This window comes from Mauremys reevesii, linkage group 3 (assembly GCF_016161935.1).
Source record: "Mauremys reevesii isolate NIE-2019 linkage group 3, ASM1616193v1, whole genome shotgun sequence".
Lineage (NCBI taxonomy): Eukaryota > Metazoa > Chordata > Testudines > Geoemydidae > Mauremys > Mauremys reevesii.
In genome coordinates, this window is record NC_052625.1 from 84,769,812 (window position 1) to 84,787,856 (window position 18,045).

At 40.3% G+C, this 18,045-nt stretch overlaps 1 protein-coding gene and 1 long non-coding RNA gene across 3 annotated transcripts in view; one reads left to right on the forward strand and one right to left on the reverse strand.

Moving 5' to 3' along the window:
• Positions 1-18,045, reverse strand: part of SMOC2 (SPARC related modular calcium binding 2) — a 168,395-nt gene that overhangs the window by 122,820 nt on the left and 27,530 nt on the right. The window lies entirely within an intron of this gene.
• On the forward strand, positions 976-17,327 carry LOC120401652. Its single transcript, XR_005596613.1, has 3 exons — positions 976-1,039; positions 16,471-16,618; positions 16,979-17,327. It is a non-coding gene; the product is annotated as an uncharacterized LOC120401652 (long non-coding RNA).

Genomic DNA, 18,045 nt, shown 5'->3' on the forward strand with positions numbered 1-18,045 from the left:
TCAATGGAGTTTATGTGGATTTACAGGTGCATTAGTGAAAAACCTAGACCAATAATTTTTGTATGTCTCTTCTTGTTAGAACACATTCTCAGCTGATGTAAGTCAGCATAGTTCCATTAACTCCCATCACCACTCATGTGACTAATAAAATAGACCATTGAGTAATCAGTGGAGCTAGGCCGATTTACATCAGCTGAGATTCTGACCTCTAATTTCCTGTTATTAGATAGATTTGCAATTGAACATGTGTTGCCTGGACAATCATTTGTTCCTGCCACTCATACAGGACCACAAATGAAGTCATAATTCACTGTTTACGGCATCATCATAATCTACATAGCAACTAATGATGATGCAGCAAGCACATGATTATGATTTTATAAAGGGCAATAAGCAGCAGCTGAATTCTTAAGAAACATAAATCCTATTACAGCAATATGACCTGGCTTTGGCATTAGCTAGACAGGGTAGCACTTACTCATGTATTGTTATACTAACTAGAGTGCGCTGCAAACCAGAAATCAAAATCTAAACAGTCCTGTGGATTTCACAGGCCAGGGCTCCTGAATTGAAACCTGCAACCTAAACTATGAACTTGGGGGAAATTTGGATCTAAGCCTCACAGTTTAGGCCCATTTCTAATATTAATGTGACCATGTGCTCCTGTGGGATACATTCTAAACACAGGAAACAGCTGATGCCTCAAAAAATCTAGATTTTATTTTAGAAACATATTGTTAGAGAACAACGGAAGGGCACAAATATTTCAAAAACACCAGGCTCTAATTTTCTAACATGTGGGATGTCACCAGCCCTTAGAAAGGTAGGAATCCAATGCTTTTCCTAGGAGCTACTCCCTAAGTGCCTAGTCACCATTCAACTCTCAGGGAGTGTGGGGGTTTCACCATCTGATAAGAGCCTTTCCCAGCATGCTTGGTTTAGAGCTGATCCTTTAAATGCAGGAGAGAGGAGCAGCTACAGGCCTATGGTTGCCATTTTGTATCTGAATGCTGTAGATTATCTCCCATCCCTCAAATCAGTGAGTATCCTTGGTTCTCATTGTGCTTTTCTCTTTTGTTTATTCCTGAGGAGATAGCACACCCCTGTCAGTCATTGTTCTTGCAAAGAAGCCCCGGAAGTGAAAAAGATTGCTTTCGCAGCACAATGCGGCTTTTCTAGTCTAAATTGCAATGTGTTAAATCAGTTTCCATACTAAGATCTCGAGAAGAAAAACAGAAAATACACAGTTATTCCTGAAGAATCATCTTTTAACAGAATGTTTCCAGGGGTCTCCATAAGTTGTCAATGGCTGGTCTTTCTAGTGTTTGCTGAAATGTGGCCTTGCTGAAAGGGGCCCGTTTAAACCTCTGAGCACAGACCCTCTTTCCCTCATTACATTACATGTAACTTCAGGTGTGACTTACCCATCAGCCCTTTTTCCAAGCGAGCTGTGTCAGTGATGGTTGAGAAACCAGCTACAGTATGCGATTTCATTTAGTCAAGATGGTTTTGCAGAGCAGCCTTGGGTCTGTGCCCAAGGTCAGCTCCAAGTTGCCAATCAGTTGGGACCTTATTTTGCTTCACTTCATCAGTGCCTGCAGTTCAGGGATTCCAGAGAGGCTTGTTGCATTCCTCTGGCATTGAAAATGTACTAAACTACAGTATCAGCTTGTTGAGTCCGGCACAGTAAATTGATTGTTAAATAGGGCTCTGCTTTGATTGATATGTTATGCTTTGGTGTGTTATTTTAAAAAATGTTTATTGCTTTAACAGACATTTAGTTAAGTGAGCTGTATTATGCTATACTGATGGATGTATGGCTAGTATGTATGCCAGCAAATCCATTTCTTCCCATGTTGCTGTTCAGTAAATGTGTAAAAATGGCCAGGGCTCTGGCTTCCTTATCCATATCGACAAGATGCATGGAGCTGTACCCCAGGGGTCAGCAACCTTTCAGAAGTGGTGTGCTGAGTCTTCGTTTATTCACTCTAATTTAAGGTTGTGTGCCAGCAATACATTGTAACATTTTTAGACAGTGTCTTTCTATAAGTCTATAATATATAAGTAAACTGTTGTTGTATGTAAAGTAAATAAGATTTTTGAAATACTTAAGAGCCTTCATTTAAAATTAGATTAAAATGCAGAGCCCCCCCGGACCAGTGGCCAGGACCCGGGCAGTGTGAGTGCCACTGAAAATCAGCTCGTGTGCTGCCTTCGGCACATGTGCCATAGGTTGCCTACCCCAGCTGTACCCCAAACAAACCTAGTGACATTTGCTTTTTCAATCCTAATTCAAGAAAGGAACAAAAATTAACTATTCATCAATCCAGACCCAGTTTCCTGCAGTCCCTCTTCCCTCAAAAGCTTCATTGGCAACCCTCACTGAGTTCAGGGGGTGTTTTGGGTGTGCAAGGATCTGACCTATGATTAGCAGTGTTCCCAGTCTCTATGGGGGAGTCCTTGCAATGAGGAAAAGAAAAGTGGCACAAGCAACGGAGGAAAACATGGGACATTTTAAAAGGTTCAAAAGTGCCACTTAATCTCATGTTTCTTCTCCTATTTCTGCTTGTTATTGCTCTGTTTAAGGCAGAATTGATTCCTTTTTGTTTCTGGTGGGTTAGATAAGCAGTCTGAAGGGGGGAATATATACAGAAATATGGTAAGATGCTATAGAACTATTAAAGCAATGGAGACCCCAACTATCTTTTATTGATTTTGTCCCAAGTTTGGGTTCACAGTGTATTAATAGTCCTTGCAGTTACAGTAGGTTCTGTTCTTTTGACCTGCAGAGTTTTAGGATCTGGTCCTGCCTCCACTGAAATCAATAGCAAAACTCCTATTGGCTTCAGTGAGAGAAGGATTAGACTCAATGTATTATCCTTTCAGAAAGTTCTTTCACTCCCTCCTGTCCTATGCTTGTAGGATATGATTTTTAGAAGTTCTGAGTGCCCACTTCAAGTGAAGTCAATGGGAGCCGCAGGATCTGAAAATCAGGCCCATGCTGTGAAATGTTTGCTGGTATTGAACCCATATTGTTGAAAGTGAATAAGTTATAAAATATAGGGGGAGCCTGAGTTCCACAATGTGATGAACACCTATATCCACACTAAACGTTTGTTAGATGTGTCGATGTTCTTATCAGAGCTTTCCAAATTCCATTAAGTCACCCACATTTGAAAACTGCGCCTTGTGTGTACACAGTAGGTGAAAATAGCCTTTTTGAGTACTGCTATTTAAAAATACCAGCCAGCACAATGTCTGGACAAATTGACTGTGCAGTGTAAGTTTTTGTTGCCAGAAAGTCTAATTCAGTTTTTCTATGATCAGAACTCCTTCCAGGTATTATCTATTTTATTATTTTGCGCCATTGTGTGACTTAAAGAATTCGTTTATGTGATTTACACCGTTTTTTCTGGAAAAAAACCCAAACTGTATCCAAACTGTTGGCATGCCAGCAAAACTTCAGCCTGCCATGATATGCTGCCTGAAAATTAAACTGTGGATTAGGATGGAAAGCATGACAGAACCTTAAGTACAGTGTTGCAATGCAGCGCTGGTATAGATGTGGTGAAGAAAGAGGCCAATTTTTATCAGTAGAGTGATGTCCTTTGTATGCATAAGCAACCACTAAGTGGGGAGATTCTGACCTTTTTATTTCTTCAGCAAATATATAGCTTTTGCTTATATATTTTTAGATCAGTGGCACTCTTACTTTGGTTTTGGATTATTGTCACTACAGTAGAATACTTAGGGATAATGAAATCATGGCAGCCACATAGCTTCTATGGATGTATGGGTTTTGTTGTATGGGATAAAACAATCCATCATGCACTGATATCGGAACTCAAGCCAAAACAGTTTTCAGACAGGAAAGTATTCTAGTTTGCATATATCATTATTTGCTAGTTCCCTACGCAAAGGGAAGTGTCATGTGAACACTGAATCATAATCTCCAAATCACTGGTAATTCTGTGCCCTTTCATTCTTGTGATATTGTTCTTCATAATTTATTTTCTTTGCCAGGTTGTAGTCATTAACAGTGTCTCTTCTCAGATGCCAGAAGTCAGAGTGAAAGTAAACAGAGAAACAGTAGGCCACATTGTCTTCGTACTAGCTCACTTAATCTTTTCATGACTCCTGACCCGTCCTTTAGAATATGGCTGGATTCACACACACACCCCATTAACTAATGTACTCACAGGTGGGATAATTTGTTTATGCTGCCTCTATTTCCCAACTATTATGATTCTAGAAGATTGACACTCTTGATTTCTAAGTTTTGCCCAAATCAAGATATTCTAAGTCTGTTTAAATGATTTCTAAAATATTGAAAATGTTACTTTAAAATATATTTTTTTAAAAATCCAGTGATCAGAACACAATATTTACACATAGAATGTTTGTGCTGGGACAAAGGAATAGGCATACATTTTCCTAAACAGGGTACCACTAGGAGTAATAGGATGCAACTGAATATAGGAAACAGTAAGCTGAAAATCATCAAAGGACCAAAAACAGCCCTATCCACTGACAGGGGATGTCCAAGGAAACCCTGAAGATCACCTTCCAGATCTTGTTTCAAACCCTTCTCCCCAAAGATAGGCATGAGAAATGTCCCGTTCCCTTCCCACCCCAAAGTGCTGCAGTTTCCTGGGATCCATGGAGAAGGGGCCTCCTCACACACCTATTGCGGCTTTGCCTTCTTTCCCACCCCTACTGCCCCTCCTGGCAGTGTTGAGCTATGCTGCCATTGGCAGAGTCCCCTGTAACACTGTAGTAGCCATTGCAGAGGGGGGCCCAGCAAGAGTTAGCAACAAGCAGCCATGTGTCCCCACTGGGTCTGTGATCAGAAATCCATAGTGCCAGCAGGAGATGCTGATATGGAAAGTATCTGGCCCCCTGCTCCACCAACTTGTGCCACTCCCCAGAGGAGATGGAGTTTTATCACAGGAGCTTCCATGGTTTCCAAAAGTGGGAGAAGAGACTAGGCTGGTACCCTTCTTCTCTCTCCTGACTTTGTATCTGCTAGCCTTTGTTTCCCACAGAGCTTTAGGGGACTGCTTGGTCCTAATTTCCTACTGACGAGCTCTATTGGACTATGGAATCACTTACTAGTGGAAATTGTGAAAGTCTCATCACATGAGAAAAATAAAACTAGACTGGACAAAGTGCTTCAGAATTGTAGGGAACAAATCCTTCATTATTTCTGTGTGTGTGTCTGTTTACTGACTTTCAGAACCTATTGAGCAACTGGCCACACTAAACATGGCTGCTTGCCCTCTCCCTGTGGGGAAGTAAAGGCTAGAGAAGGCATCTCAGATGAAGAGAAGATCCCATATGTGACAATATTACAATCAAGCTTTCTTAAAAAAAAATTGGTTTAAAAGAAAAGCAATTGATTCATGCAGGCAGAAACTTGAGAAGGGAATTACATTAGAGGTTTGAACCCCCACCCATAATGCTAGGTTACGGAATAGAATTGTAGATGACTTAAGTCTGTATTCTCTTCCACTAATGCTGCCATTGTCTCTCAGGACAAAGTATGTTGGAATGCAGAAAACACAAAGCAGCAGAGACAGAAATTATTGTGGGTTAAGCTTACAACTGTATATTGTGGGTGTGAAATATTGTCTTATGTAAGAGAAAATCTATACTGAAATTACATTGATCAATATACATAACACTCTTGAAAGATAAGTGTTCTATAGTCTGGTCAATAAACCCCTTTCAATTAGGGATGCATGAGCCTCGTCATGTCTGGGGTTTTGCAGAACCACTGAAGGTTTTATTTCGCTTCAAAGTTTTGGTTACATGGAACTTTTTTGTGTGGCACAAAACATTTTTCCTCATTAATTTAAACCATTATATTCCAAGAAAAAGTAATTAAAAAGCCATCTAATTCTAATGAAATTGAAGCCCATGCTTTTGCAAAACAACAAAATCTTGTATTTGGAATAAATTCTTGTTCTGTTTCTAGAACTACTAAGCATTGCAAAACAGAAAAACATGCGGCAGCCTGAACTTGCACTTTACCAGAGCCTCATACCTCAGTTTTTGAGTTGTGCTCTAAATCTCAGCTCTATCATTTTCAAATGGGTTCCTTATCCCTGCTGCACTGTTCATGCTGCCAGGCTTGAAGAAATAGGCTGGCCTGTTGCTTTGAAATCTTCAATTAGTGTTCCCTAGGGATATGAAAGAAGGCGAAAGAAACATAACATGGCAGCCTATTCTATTCCTTTTGCATCATGATCCACAACAGATGAGGCTTGGCCATAAAAATAGTATGTGGGGGAGTTGATTATTATATGACTTGTGCTAGCATCTAGGAGCCCCCGCTATGGATCAGGATCCCATTGAACTAGGAGCTGTACAAACACAGGACAGAAAGATGGTTGAAGGGTGGCCTTTAATACTCCAGCTAGCTCTGTTCATCAACTGGTACGTCCTGGTTCAAATCATTCTGGAAATACCACAAGAACAGCCTCTCTCATAGTATTTTGTTAGGGAATAGATAAAACTCTCGTGATTTGGATTGGATAATAATTAACAGAAGTGGTCAGGTACCAGAAAAATATTTATTGGGATATCTATAAAGATTGTTGAACACTGGAGGGGGGAGTAAAGTTATTTCTCTAGTAAATTATTTTGGAAAATGGCAATGTTTGGAAAATATCGTCAATAAACAGTCTTCAACCAGCTCTGATAGTCAAGGATTCTGTCATTCAAGATATTTTTGGACATGGATACACACACACATGCCACTTGAATTCCTGTCTCCATTATAAATAATATCCAGATGAAAACATCTACCTCTCCTTGGGCCTGTATGAAATTAGTCATCTTTTTTTGAAGACTGGGGACTTGAGGCTTGCAAGCCAAATTTTCTCTCCCCAGTCACTCTAAGGATCAGGGAGTCTGGGCTGGCCACAGACCCATTTCTACAAGTTCTGTAATTGTTAGAAAGGCCAAGCATTGAAATCCCTAATCGCTATCCCTACCTCCTTAGAGTACGGGGAGATCACTGAAAGACTTGCTAGAGATCTTAACCTTCACTCCTTGTCCTCTGAAATCCAGAGAAGGAAGCTTGTGGGGGCAGTAGGGTAGCTGCTAAGGCATTCTTTACTCCTCTCAGGCTGTTGCCTGGAGAAGGGGAACTTTAGGCAGCTGTTATGAGAGATCCCTCAATCCCCTCCCTCTGTCTCTGAGATCATATGGGAGATGTGCCCAGTCAAGCAGAACTATAAACAATTAGTGAACAATTTTTGGCTCCGCCTGGCCAACTGGGATCCTAGCTCAGGTTTACTGCTGAGATCAGCAGACTAAGGAATGGTCTAGATTAATATCCAGCAATAGAATATTTTTGGAATGATGTTTACAAATATTTGACAGGGAAATATAGCCAATAGACAGGCTCTTTGGCAAGTGCACTGCACAATTCACCCATTCTTACTATGTTTAGTACTTGTTTGCAGTACTGATCCAAAAGAGTAACGGAAGTGGGGCACCCATTTCAAAGTCTTTCTCTGTATGGAAAAGTTAATCAAATGTTGACACCCAAAAGGGGTTGAGTTTGGGGTTTGTTTGAAGTTTGAGCGAAGGTTCACTTCTGTTATTTTATCCAATTGAGTGGAACCATGCTGGCCCCCCAGATGGTCCAGAACAGTGGTTCTCAACCTGCGGCCCAATCAGCAGACAGCTGCAGCCCATGTGACATCCTCAGGGATATACAGGTAGTATGGGATGAGGCCCACAATGGTAAATAGGTTGAGAACCACTGGTCCAGAGTTAGGGCACAGGACTAGAAACCAGGAGATTTGTGTTCTCTTATGGGCACTTGCACAGACTTCCTGTGAGACATTGACCAAGTTCTAATCACTCTCTGCCTTAGCCCGCCTTACAGCTTATACCCACCATCTTCACAGGGTTATTGTGGGGCTACTTTAATTCACATCTGGAAAATGCTTTGAGATCCTCAGAGAGACGGAGCTGCCAAAGTGCAGATTATTACATAGCTCTATTTTTATAGTGATATTTTCCAGTAAACTTCATTTATTAAAAGAATCTGTTGAAAATTGGTTACAGATTTAAATACTTTTCATATCAATCCAACTTTTAAAAAAATCAGTCAGAAGCAAACAATATTATTTAGCTTTTACTCGGGCGTGAAAAAATAAACTTGATCCAAGCATTTTAACAACAACCAAAAAAACCACCCCAAAACCACTATACGTATGTAAGAGATATTGGGATGGTCACTGTTACCAAAGAGTCCGACTGCCTCATAAACGTTAATAGATTTACCAGACTGTCAGCTCTTTGGACAGGGATTGTTTTTTTGTTCTGTATTGTACAGCACTTAGCACAATGGGGTCCTGGTGCATGATTCGGGCTCCTGGAACCACTACAATACAAATAATAAATAACAACCTGCCTGTGAGGAAGGAAGTTCCATTATCCCCATTTTACAGATGGGGAACTTCATCATACAGAGACTGTGCCTTATCCAAGGTCGCATGAGAAGTCTGTGGCAGTGCTGAGGAATGAACCCAAGACACCCGAAAGCCCCATCTACTGTCTTAAACACAAGACCCTTGCTACAAAGGTTTTTCCCTGTGGAAAGGTTAGCCATGGCTGGACAAGGCCTGTTTGTTAGCCAAGCCGAGCAATGGCAAGAGTCATAAAGTTTCTCTTTCAAAATTGGCATGAAGATTTTCCTGTAAAAAGTGCTTAGGGATGTTTTGTAAACTAAAATTAGGATCTTTGGTTTTCCATTCTTTGCAACAATATGTTTTTAATGGGAGTAGGACTGGAGTTCCAAGGGAGAAGCAGGGACTGAAGTAAGCTGCTGTGAATCTGCATGCCAAAGTATTTTTTATTTAAAAAAAAAAAGTGTTCTGATTTTTTTTTTGACATCTCTGGCTCTTTCAGGGAGCATCTCCAGCAGTGGTGTTGGAACAATTTTGTAGTGGGGGTGCTGAAAGCCACTGAACCAAGCTGTAAACCTGTATATGATGGAAACCACTTCAACCCTGGGGGTGCTGTTGCACCCCCAACATCCCTAGTTCCAGCACCCCTGGTCCCCAATTCAAGATTCTATCTTATCCACACAATTCTTCTCCATTTTTGAGCCACAAAAGAGGATAAAAGACCAGCAGTGTATAAGTTTTGTATGTATAATAGGTGTTTTGTAATGTACTTCCCCCTTGATAGGAACCACTGTGATCCAGAAAACACAGCACTGGAGTCAACATTAAAAGAACTGACTTCTCTTCTTGGCTCTGCTATTAACTCACTAAATGCCCATGGGCAAGTCAGTTCACCTCTTTGGTCCTCGGTTTCCTCACCTGTAAAATCAGGATCATTATACTTGACTACCTTTGTAAATTCTGTGCATAGAAAAATGCTATACAAGAGCTGTGCATTATTTAAGTGAGTGCTAAAGCCACAAGTTTTTGTCACCCTCTGGATAAGGCCAAAGACTTGATTGAAGTTTGTGTTTTGTCAGGATTATTTGTTGCTGAGTGGTAAGTGACTAGGATTTTCGGTGCTAGCCTAGTTCAGTGTTTTATTTGGTTATTGGGTTTTATGAGCCTTAAGAAATGTTCAGCGTTCACTTGTGTTCTTTCTGTAGCATTCAGGAGTCTTTCGGTCAAAGCCATTTAGGTACAATATTGTTAATATTTCCATCCAATCAAAAACAAGACTTGATGTAACTAACACTACTGCAGAGCTGTTATGGAAATGTTGAGGCAGAAGGTATATTTTGGTGTGTCTTCAAGAAATATTTGTTCTAAGCCCTAAAGCTCACCTAAAGTTGTCTGTATATGGTACCATGCTGCTTCTGAGTAGCTATGTCTCAGATAAATTTTCCTGCCTGGAAAATGGAAAGGTGATTAAGAATTTTGCATGGTTCCAGATAGAAAAAATTCAAACCTCCAAAGATGTATTTTTTGGCCTGCACAAATACTTTAATCTCCTTGTCTCTTGCATCACAGCAGTGACTTAATAATTTTATCTTTTATCTGTGATTGCACCTGGATTGTAATATCAGACTGCCGGTTAGCTAATAAAAATAAATAACAGTGGAAAATCTGCATTTATTCACCAATTTGCAGTATGAGAGTATATAATTAGTGTCTTTGTTCGTGTTAACTGCTTGATGAAGAACACAGCTCAACATTATCTGAGGTCTTAATCTCAACTTCAGTTTTGTATCAAAAGTTTTATCAAGGAAGCTGGACTCAATTTAGAATTGAGAAGATTTTATACTTTAAAAAAAAAAATGTTTGAACCACAATAGGATCCAAGCAAACAAAACATGGAGTAGGATATGTTTTTATACACCAGCCCAAAATATTCTGTTACTGATTCATAAGTGAATTCTTATTGGTTTGGATATGATCTTAACCAACCAATGTTGGCTTAGTGAGGTGAAGTGACCTGAGCCAACTCTGAAATTAATATGATAAATAACAGTTCATTTTTACTGCTAAATATGTCCAATGAAAACTCTGCTCTCTGCTACAGTATGTTTCATTCCGAATATTTCTGAAAGAGCAATCCAGAAAAGCTTTTCCAAGCATTGCACCCTTGCATATATGAAATTGCAATATTGTGTCAAGCTTCCATGCACATTGTACACAAAAACAATACCAACAGGCAGATACGGTACTTTTCCTCTTCTGTCTCGGTAGGAACATCATATTTATGATGTTTGAAAGTTGTACTGAATCTTCCATGTCACCAGATCTTCACCCAAGGGCCCATTTCTCAAGCCGAGAAGCCAATCAACCCAGGGTGTTCCAACCTCTTTCAGGGGAGGCACAAGCAAGACCACGGAAAATGAGAATACAGGGATGCTTTTCTTAGGACTAGGCAAAACTAGAGCCAGATGCTGGAGTTTTGAATATCCAATATGAATTCTTATTATAAAATAGGGAGGAACATTAGTACCTTAACCCCAGTGTTCTGACTGGCTGACTACCAGGCAGGACTTAGTTAACATAACATTTAACTAGGAGTGCCCCGGTATTGATGGGATGACTACAAACAGACCTCTACCCAGCCATTTCCACAGAAGAGAAATTCTTGGCCTGAGGGAGTGCACTGTATTATCTCACTACCACAAATTAATTATCTAATTTAAGAGGCACTGGGATATTTATGGAGTTTTCCCATTTGATTCTCAAACCCCTCTTTGTGGTAATGTTCCGTATGTTAACTTCATTTTTTGTACAATGTTCAGATTTATTTTGCTTCAACATAAACTGCAATATTGCTTCTAAGGTGGGCATTTCTCTGGTGAAACAGAAAAATAACAAGGATAAAAACTGGAGGTCCAGGAACTCGCCTTTCCTGTGGTGTTATTGTTTTTTAAATAGGATTTGGGAGACGGAAGAGAGAGTTGATAATTATCACTGGGCTGTGCTAGGTTCACCAGAGGCCATCCTAAGGCTTTACTAATGATGTATTTTACTGACAAAAATAGGATTCTGAATGTTCCTCAAAAGATTTAGACTTGGTCCAAGCTAGAGAAATCTGCCATTCTTAAGGGAAGGGGGTCCATGATAGCTCATCCTGGCCCTGTGCAAAATGACTAACATGTCTGAATGGCGAGTTTGAGCGGAGTCGTGACTTGTAGTTGCCAAGCCAAGTCCCAACGCTTTCATACTTCACCGAGGAAGAAATGTCTACAACTCCATATACCTCTTTGGCTCCTATTTTATTGGATTTGTTGCCCTCCTGTAGCTGTTTGGCTTCCAATTCCTCCTGGACAAAATTCCAGAACAAATAGTTTCAGTGGCCTGTCCTGTGGTTTTATTCTATTATCCCTTTGTAGATGATAATCTAATTCACGCACTAAATATTATTGTTGAACAGCTCCTGGTAACGTATCCTGCAGTGCACAGATTCTGCCCTTGTTTCATCTCATTTTATATTGTCTTTGGCTGGTGCAACCAGGGATGCGTTGTTGCTGATTCCCAGTGGTGCAAGTTAAAACTCCTGTCCCCCCTCTGGGAGAACGCCAGAAAAGGGCAACAGTGCAAAGGCCACCTATTGTAACTTGGGAGTGAAATCCCATGGGGTGCAGCTACTCCCTGTTGGGATCAGGGGGTTGCAAGTTGTACTTCTTATACTAACAATGATGAATCAAGACCCCTCCTTGATCATTTGTACTTCCCTCTTTTATGTCTAAAGTAAAGAGATGGTGAGGGGATAGGGAATTCACTGAAGTTGTGATTAGTGAGATGTTAATCTAAAAATATACATGTTCCATTTCAGAGAGTCTGAAAAACCAGGCATAGACTCTTGAAAGAAAATCTTTTCTTTCAAAATTTCCTGCTTCTGGCCAGGACAGAAATACCATGAAAACAGCCACATTTTAGCCAGAACTGGATGTGCATGTAAAAGTAATGGAAAACCAAATACGTTATGCAAACTCTGAATCTAAATAAAAACTTTAGTTGGAATTCAACTGGAGTTCTGATTAAAGTGTTTTTTATTTTCCTTAGAGGGGAGGTTGTGGAGTGAAGATCAGTATTTTGTCCTATCTGTTCATCTATCTCTAGTTCAAATGTCTTCCAGGAGGCTGGCACTCTTGTTCTGATAAGGCTTGCACACACTGGAGTATCTAGAGAGAACCACCAGCCATGATGCTACTTGTAAAGATGCACAAACCTTTGTTCCTCCCAGAGTTTATGTAATGGGCATATGCCCCATTTGTATGCTAATCTAAGGGTACGTCTTCACTACCCGCCGTATCGGCGGGTAGCAATTGATTTCTCGGGGATCGATATATCGTGTCTCATCTAGACACGATATATCGATCCCAGAACACGCTCCTGTTGACTCCGGAACTCCACCAACCCGAATGGCGGTAGCAGAGTCGACATGGGGAGCCGCGGACATCGATCCTGCGCCGTGAGGACGGTAGGTAATTCGATATAAGATACTTCAACTTCAGCTACATTATTCACGTAGCTGAAGTTGCGTACCTTAGATCGATTTTCCCTCGTAGTGTAGACCAGCCCTAATAAAAGCATCACATAAAAAACAACCTCACAGGTTTTTTGTTTTTGTTTTACACCGGTGTAATTCCATTTGCTTCCATGGAGTTACTCCTGAATTATACCCATGTGAGAGTTGAATGAGACCCAAAATGTGCACAGAAATTCCCTGCACAGCTGGGATTGTTTATGCACACAAGATGAATTTTAATAATATCATTTGATTAAGGAAAAGTCCAACCCACAGAGTTTGGATCTGCATGCAAACTTTCTGAAGTCTGGGGGTGTTTGGGTCCGGGGTTTTGATTTGGACCCTCCTCTATATCCCTGTAGTAATTCATAGTATGCTGTGATTTATACTAATATACCCTACTGTATAGCCAACATCAAGTTGTTAATATACAGGTTTTGTGGTAACTGGTAAATTAGATTGTGGGAAAATATACAGTAACTAAATACTGGATTAAAAATATGGAAAAGGAAGAGTTGTCAAACTGGAAGTTGCCTTTTATTTCCAACTGCAGTACCAACTTTCACTGTTTTTCACTGGGAGTGTCAGGCAATGGATGCTAATGTGTAAGCTATCAACAGTATCTTCATGTAATAATTAGAAAACTTCATTTTTCTAGAGCTGAACTTTGGGAATTACAACATAGAATGTGAAGATCTTCAGCATGGTATAGACCTGGGTGAAATTGTTCAGGTCAATGGTATATTCCCCCCTCCCCCTCCCACCAAAAAAAATGAAGTTTTGGTTAATCCAAAACTATTATCAAAAGAAACACAAATTTGCTGAATAATTTCAGCCAGAAAAGGTGGAGGAGTTTGTGGTGGTGGCAGCTCCTGTCTAACTTTAAGCCCAGTGGTTAGGGCATCCTCCAGCAATGCGCAAGACACAAGTTGGAATCCCTTCTGAATATAGGCAAAGGGGGAGGGTTGAAACCAGGTCTCCCATATCCCAGATAAGCAGCTTAGCCACTGGGCTAAGGGGGTTACAAAGGAGGTGATACTACTTCCTCCAGCCATTTTGGAAATCTAACTATTCATTGCCTTTGCTTTTATTTTTAAGGCCTTGTCTACGCAACCCTGGTACGCCAGTTACATAAATAATGTAACTGAAGTCGACGTAGCCTGGGTCGACTTACTGCGGTGTCTACACTCCTCTGCGTCAATGGGAGATGCTCTGCGGTCAACTTACTTTACTCTTCTTGTTCTGGTGGAGTACCGGAGTTGACCAGAGAGCACTCTGTCGTAAATTTAGCGGATCTTTACTAGACCTGCTAAATCAACACTCACTGCATCGACTGCAGCAGCCAATCTACTGGTAGTGTAGACATGGCATAAAAGTGCCTGAAAAACTAAATGTTACGGGTTGAACAAAATGTTTCATTCGAATCAAAAAGAAATTTTTGTTGACCTTTCCGATTTTGCTGAAATTTTTCAGAGTTTTCAGTTTTGGTTTTACCCAAACTGAATTTATTTTCTTTTCTTTTTTTTTTCCAGAACTGCCAACAACTGGAAAAATCAGTTATTTACTCAGTGTTGGGTCATGGTAAAAGTATTAGTGCAGTAATAACACATAACTATTTAGGATCATACTTCTTTTTCTCTCAAGTTTATCTGTCAAAATATGTGTGGTTTTGTTCTCTGTTAACCTAATTAGAATCTGTGACCACATTCCTTCTGATGACTAAACTCTCTCTCTCTATATATATATATAGTGTGTGTGTGTACATAATCAACTGTAGGCATTAGAAATGCAAATACAGAATAGATGGGATACATACCCAGAATACCTGTTCAGTGACATATTCCATACAACATGAAACAAGTTAATAGTCTTTTCAGTTAATGGTTTGCTTTAATATTTGGCTGGCAAAGGTCCAATGGCTGGAAGTTGAAGTTAGAAAAATTCCAAATAGAAATAAGTCCCAATTTTTTAATGGTGAGGATAATTAACCACTGGGAAACCTCACCCAGGGAAAAGTTCAACGCTTGGAGTCTTTCCATTCAGATCGGATACCTTTCAAAAAATAGATGTTCTAGTTCAACTGCAAGTTATTGGGCTCAGTAACACTCACTTACATAGTGAGAAGAATAATTCCTTCCATTGCACAAATCACTAGGTGAAATTCTATGGCCTGTGTTATGCATAAATTAAATTAAATCTGCTTTAAGCCCTCTTTATACTGCCAGAGTCATGTACTGGGTCTTTAGCATAAATGAGATGAATAAGGGCTTATGAATAGGTAAATATTTTCTTCTTCCCATAGGCAAATTCTGCATGAATAAAAGAAACTTTACCCTTTTAGTTAGAACACTCTTTTCCATAATATAATGCAGTGTTTCCCAAACTTGGGACGCCACTTGTGTAGGGAAAGCCCCTGGCAGGCCAGGCTGGTTTGTTTACCGGCCGCATCTGCAGGTCCAGCCGATAGCAGCTCCCACTGGCTGCGGTTCGTCGCCCCAGGCAATGGGAGCTGCTGGAAGCAGCGCAGGCCAAGGGATGTGCTGGCCGCCACTTCCAGCAGCTCCCATTGGCCTGGAGCAGTGAATGGCGGCCAATGGGGGCTGCTATCGGCTGGACTTGCAGACGCAGCAGGTAAATAAACCGCCCCGGTCTGCCAGGGGCTTTCCCTGCACAAGCGGTATCCCAAGTTTGGGAAACACTGATATAATGGACTAGCCTTTCATTTTTTTGAGAGACTAATGTTTGCATCCAAAATATGCAGTTAATTCTGGGAAGGAGCTCTTTGCTGGAAGTCACACTGGGATCTTAAGCTTGGGAAGAAAGTACATTCCCATTAAGTGAAAGGTGCGTTCCATTGGCTCCAGCCAGCAACTTTTTGTCTCTTGACAGGAGTGGGAATTGCTGTCATCCAAGTCAGAAATATCAGGACCATTGTGACTGAGGCTCTAAGGGTTTCCATTCACTCTTTCATTCATTGTTCTGTTGATCTAGCTGTTCTGGGTTTTTGTGCACCAAGCTAAAAAAAATTAGGACTTCCCTCTTCCCTTGCCAAGTGCCATGTGCTTGTGTAACAGTGGCACAAAACCAAAGTCACATGTGTTGGATAAGAACATTGAAATGTATCAATACCAAGCCTCCTAATTTTTGTTTGCATGGGAGATAAATGGAGGGAAATGAGCGGGAACCATATGTTCTTCTGCATTTACACACTGATGGCAAGAGTTGTTCTGTCAGCCTTGAGCATTCAGATGGGAAAACTGCCAAAGCCAGAGTTGTTCCCATGTATCCATAAACTAAATCTGATTCCTCAAATTAAGCCATGTTAAGAAATTTTGCTTTGCCATAGACTTGTAAATATTACTGTACCTGTCTCTTCAGATGTTCTTGTCTGTTTTCGTAATAATGAGCTGATAGTTTTAAAGCTGGGAAGCTGTGTTGTGTGTTTCATTTTGTCTTTTGATGTAAACTATCAGTCTGTGTGTGTAAATGCAGGTTTGATCCTTGTATCCTGCATTGCACTGGAACCTAGTGGACAGCTGTCAAAATATGCTAAAGTGCCATCATAGTGGCACTTGTAGGGGGCATCTCAGAGAAGACACCAAGGACTGAGCAGGCATGGAGACTGAACTACAGATACTGGGTATGTTTTTCTGAGTGAGGGCTGAATCGTGTTGTCTAGGCAGTATATCCTCACACTGTGATTTTTATATGACTAAAGAGAAGAATTGAGTCTCCAAGCCTGTCAATTTAAAAAATCTGTGTGTTCCTCCTACATATTGATTGTATTCCTCCTGATCTTCAGAAAAGTGTTTATAATGGATTGGGGTTGTTGGATATGTGCTTTGCACCAGCAGTTAATCCAGCAAACTGAGTTAATTATCTGAGTCAATTGCACATGGGTTAATTACAGCACATGTAGCTACTTTGCTTCTTGTAGACAAGAATAGCTGGCTTCATCTAAGATAGATTCATAGCTGAAACTATCATTCTGCTCTTGCAGAATTTCATTTAGAATCCAATACTTTCAATATTGAAGTTAACAGCAATTTTGACATCAACTTCTGTGGGAGCAAGATGGGGGCCCAGTATCAACCTGGGCATGTCTACCGAGAACATTGTCAAAGAAGCATAGATAAAATACTGGCTCCTGGAAATGGTTGAATCTGATGTCTCTGACCTGTAGCTGTTTGGAATTTTCTTTCTGTGTTTAAATGTGATAAGCATTTGTTAAGGAAATCCAAGTTGCTTCTTGATGATTCTTCAATCTGCCATAGAGGGTAGGCTCTTAATACTCCTGTTTTTGCAACTGGAGCTAGAAGGATAAATTCACACACTAACAGTAAATGATTGAGCAGAAGCCTGTTTGTGGTCTATTACTGATGACTCACAGGAACAGGGAGCTGAATTCCCAGCTATGTTCATGATTGATGAGTACAAATTAAATTTTGCAAAGCTTTATCAGTATTCCATGTGTACAAATAAAATGCTGAAATTAAACCGTCCTTCTGTGTTACTGCAAATTGGTGGCATTCTTTATTTTTGAAATATGTGCTACTGCTATTGTCATGATTTGATTAAGAATCCTCTGATTTAAATGTGTCAGATATTTGGGCGTTTGTTATGTGCAAAAGAGCTGATGTTTTGTCAAAATTGAATAACATACTTCCAAACATAGTGGGCAAAAATGATCCGCCACTGGAAATTCATTCCTTTGGGTCTAATTTTTAACAACATGTTATACCATGACAGAAAAACATACATTAAAGCTCTAATTCTTTTTACATGATGGTGACGGTTTTTTCTTTGCAAAATACAAAAGTCCCAAGCAGCACCATAGAAAATAGCCCATTACTCGGGAAGTTGTGTTTTGGCCTAGGTAGCTTAATTAGCTCATTGGCTGCTATGCTAACCTGGTTTTGGAAACTGACTTCATAGTGAATCAGTAGCTAATTACCCCAGATTGATGTGTTTGTTCTTTGGTGCATGTTGAGATGATTTACTAATTTAAGGCAAATATCCCAGCTTCGGAGGCTTGATAGCTCAAGAGACTTTCACTTCAAGGTCAAA